This window comes from Esox lucius, chromosome 9 (genome assembly GCF_011004845.1).
Source record: "Esox lucius isolate fEsoLuc1 chromosome 9, fEsoLuc1.pri, whole genome shotgun sequence".
NCBI lineage: Eukaryota > Metazoa > Chordata > Actinopteri > Esociformes > Esocidae > Esox > Esox lucius.
In genome coordinates, this window is record NC_047577.1 from 5,087,819 (window position 1) to 5,091,957 (window position 4,139).

Sequence of the window (4,139 nt, forward strand, 5' to 3'; positions counted from 1 at the left end):
TCACAGATTCTCTCCAGGTTGGGGTCTAAATATCTAGTTCCTGATACAATGTGCTGTAAGTCTCTACCTCTCTCTCTCCCCACTCCATCTCTCTCTCTCTGCACTCATACAAGCTACTTCCCTGTTTCTGCATCTCTCCATCTCTTTACTAGTTCACATCTTCCTACCATCTTCTCTTTCTGACCGCCCCTTCCACTTCCTGCAGGGGCCGACATGGGGATGAATATTAATCTACAAACTGGTAGGAACAGGTAAGAAGTGTGATCAGGTAAGAAGTGTGATTCTAGCAAGAATTATAGTAGGTTTGTTTTGGTATTTGACATCAGAAATGTTCCTTAATGTTACTTTAATTAAAAGTTAATTAAAAGCCTGGGCAAACAGAAATATATTCAGAATGTATTCATAGATCATTGAGTGTTGTATATGTTACATTAAATCCAAATAAAGTTAAAATAAATTAATACCTTAAAGAAATGCTGTCTGTTTTTTGTGTAATGTTGGCAGTGTAGTAGAAATGCTGTCTGTTTTTTGTGTAATGATGGCAGTGTAGTAGAAATGCTGTCTGTTTTTTGTTTAATGTTGGCAAGTGAATTAGAAATGCTGTCTGAGTTTTGTGTAGTCTTGGCAGTGTAGTAGAAATGATGTCTGTTTTTTGTTTAATGTTGGCAGTGTAGTAGAAATGCTGTCTGTTTTTTGTTTAATGTTGGCAGTGTAGTAGAAATGCTGTCTGTTTTTTGTTTAATGTTGGCAGTGTAGAAATGCTGTCTGAGTTTTGTGTAATGTTGGCAGTGTAGTAGAAAGTGCATCTCTGTCTCTACCTCACCTGTCGTACAGTTGAATAGTAGATGTTGAATAGGTTGCATCCCTGGCAAACACCTTGCCCTTGAGTGAAGAGGTCTGTTCTTTTATTGCCAATTTTTACTCTGCATTTGTTTCTGACATAGATTGATTTGATTAGGTCGTAAACTTTACCCCCTGTACCACTTTGGAGAGTTGTATAGTACAACCCCTCTTGCCAGATTGAATCAAAAGGTTTCTTAAAATCAATAAAACATGCAAAAATCATTTTTTACATTTGTTTTGGTATATGTGTTGATCTACTAGGGTGTGTAGGGTGTGAACATGATCAGTAGTGCGGTGATTTGGTAGGAAGCCAATTTGTCCTTTACTCAAGACATTGTGTTCTGTAAGGAAGACAGGCATTGATGATGATGCAGAAAACCTTCCCCATGTTACTGCTCACACAGATGCCTCGGTAGTTATTAGGGTCCGATTTGTCTCCACTCTTATGTATTGGGGAAATAAGCCCCCTGCTCCAGATCTCAGGGAAGCAGCCGGCTTCAAGGACCAGGTTGAACAACTTAAGCAGGAGCTGCTGCAGCTCAGGAGTGCTGTTCTTAAGCATCTCTGTCCTGATCCTGTCAGGACCGCTTGACTTCCCTGGTTTCAGTTTTTTAATGCGGTCTTCTAATTATTTTATTGTCATTTGGTAATCAAGTGGGTCCTTATTGTTCTTGATAGTTGTTTCAAGTATTTCTAATTCATCTTGTATTTGTTTCTGGTTAGAGGTTAGACTGTTAAGTGGTATTTCTTTATACAGGTTTTCTAAATGTTTTTACCATTTTGAATTGCTAAATGTTTATTTTCATTTTTGCTTAAGGTGTTCCATCGTTTCCAGAATACATTTTTTTTCAGTGGAGTCTTCACTTTCTTGTAGTTTTAGATTTTAATGTTTTCCTTTTTTTTGCTTTAGGGTGCATTTGTAATCTCTCAAGGCCTCTTCATAATCTTGACACAGGTCTGTGTTTTGTGGTTGATTCCAATATGTATCTAACCCTAACCCTAATCTAACCCTAACCCTAACCTAATCCTAACCACTCTTCCTAATTGTGCTTATAGTAAGACCTGCTTTATTTGCAGCTTAGTGAAAAATACTAAGAATTTGTTTTACAGCCTTATTTGTTCCAGATTGATTTGTTTGAAATTAGTAATTTCAGATGAGGTGATTATATTCTTGAAGGTGCTGTCACTGTCTATATGATGTTTGTAGTTTGAACATTTTGCAGGCCTCTGATTCTTTTTTTGTTTGTTGTCCAATTGTTTTCAGATATACATTCGTCTGACAGTGGTCTGTTAGTGGTGTCTGTGGTCTGACAGTGGTCTGTTAGTGGTGTCTGTGGTCTAACAGTGGTCTGTTAGTGGTGTCTGTGGTCTGACAGTGGTCTGTTAGTGGTGTCTGTGGTCTGACAGTGGTCTGTTAGTGGTGTCTGTGGTCTGACAGTGGTCTGTTAGTGGTGTCTGTGGTCTGACAGTGGTCTGTTAGTGGTGTCTGTGGTCTGACAGTGGTCTGTTAGTGGTGTCTGTGGTCTGACAGTGGTCTGTTAGTGGTGTCTGTGGTCTGACAGTGGTCTGTTAGTGGTGTCTGTGGTCTGACAGTGGTCTGTTAGTGGTGTCTGTGGTCTGACAGTGGTCTGTTAGTGGTGTCTGTGGTCTGACAGTGAATGCGCTGATGGAGGAGGGGTCCCTGTCAGTGATAGTGTAGTTGACAACACTCCCTAAAGAATCCCCTCTGGTCCTACCATCTACAATCTCTCAAAGTTGTTCTCTCTGCTGTACAATGTAGGATGAGATCAGGGGTTGGTTAAGGAGAGAGAGACAATCTCTGAAATGAGATGTGAGTGATAAAAGTAGTAGAGAGCTGAACAGAGATGCAGAAATTGGGAAGTACATAGTTTTCATTGTTGTCAAGGGAGAAAGACAAAAAAGGCAAAGAGTGAGAGAGAGAGAGAGAGAGAGACAAACAGAGAGAGAGAGAGAGAGACATTTATACATTGGTATAAGTAGAGAGAGCAACAAGAGTGTTGTACATTGTTTAACGTTATAGGAATAACCAGATCTTGAGACCCCAACTTGGAGAGAATCTGTGAACACCAGAACACAACAAGATGAGGATCCTGCTGATATTCACCCTGCTGGCCTTCATGACAGGTAATAACTTTGCTATAGCACTTTCTGCCAATGCAACCATTGTGTGTGTGTGTGTGTGTGTATATGTGTGTGTGGTGAGAGGAGGGGTTAACAGATACTGGTGTTAAAGGAACCATTCAACATGACCCCCACAAACTAGCAGAAAAATACTACAGAATTTTTCTTTGAAATGGAGAACTTCAAAAATAGTTTGTTATAGTTCCCTTTCAGCCTCAGTAGATTCAGCATCATCCTGTTTATTTACTCCTGTTTATTTTGGCCTGGTTGTTTTGTGGTTTCCGGTTCCAAATATATCAGGATGAAGCTCAGGAGAGAAATATAGGGTAAATGTAGATGTTGCTCTGAAACAGCGCAAGGGATGATATGTACCATATTTATCCTGGACACTTAAGTGATACATTAACGTGGAATGGGAAACCTTTATTTTGAAGGTTAAACTAGATTTCACTATAGCGGTCAAGTTTTTATAGGCGTTACTCATCCTTTACACGTAAGCTGGGGAATCGCTTGACCTTCCACTAGTGACAATGGGAGACAGCTGACATCATCCCGAATTTGCTGATTTGATCAGTAACTCACATTAAGCTGAGAAATGTAGCCTACTGCGTTCAAGGAAAAAGATGTGGGCCCAACATAAACAAAACAGTGTATAAAAGGTATCTCCATTTATAAAAATGAAACTCACTAAAAGAAAATGGGGATTTGAGCAAAGTTTTCTGCTATAGCCTACTGACAATTCAAGAGAGCTGTGACAGCCTCCAGCAGAAACGATTCATTAATGAAAATGAGTTCACGCCATTTGTTTTAAAAAATACAGCTAGCAAGTAGAAGGTATTTCCTTTTGGTAGATAGGAGAAGCTAACTTTACTAAATACATATTTTGTATAAACGGATCGAGGGCAACTATAGGTCTCAGAGACTCTGAGCGACCCTTGACCTATATTATTTCTTATATTGTCTTGATTGACCTTGAGTGTGACGTTATAGATTTCCTCCTGTTATTGTAGTAAAATGACCTGTTCGTCCAACGTGTTGGTTAGGTTATGGACAATTCAGGATTGTAGTATCTCCTACAAGCATTTCTAGTGGTTTTCCTCTGTGCTCTGATTGGCTTTCCGTGATGGAGAAGGAAAAAAATAGAACATTACTCT